Source organism: Apis dorsata, unplaced genomic scaffold, assembly GCF_000469605.1.
Source record: "Apis dorsata unplaced genomic scaffold, Apis dorsata 1.3 scaffold_1081, whole genome shotgun sequence".
Classification (NCBI taxonomy): Eukaryota; Metazoa; Arthropoda; class Insecta; order Hymenoptera; family Apidae; genus Apis; species Apis dorsata.
Window position 1 is genome coordinate 239,899 of NW_006264179.1, and position 317 is coordinate 240,215.

At 10.7% G+C, this 317-nt stretch overlaps 1 protein-coding gene across 1 annotated transcript in view; it reads right to left on the bottom strand.

Annotated features, from left to right (window-relative positions):
- Positions 1-317, bottom strand: part of LOC102681347 — a 31,212-nt gene that overhangs the window by 29,621 nt on the left and 1,274 nt on the right. The gene's annotated exons all lie outside the window — the stretch shown is intronic.

A 317-nucleotide genomic window follows, 5' to 3' on the forward strand; every position in this document is an offset into this window, starting at 1 on the left:
TTATAATAATTTAAATATCAACTTTTAATAAAAATTTATAGTATTTTTTTAATTTCAGATATTTCATAAGAAAAATAATAATATAAAAAAAATATTTTATATTAACAAAAGAGACACATTACTTATAATTTTTTATAAAATATAGCATATTCGATAATATTATATTCTAATAATGATAGATACTAATTATAAAATATATTATATTTTAAAAATTTCTTGTTCATAATATTATGCGTTATATTAATATAATTAATCTATATATATTAATATGTTATATACAATTAATTTATACAATTAATTAAAATTGTATCAGTTTT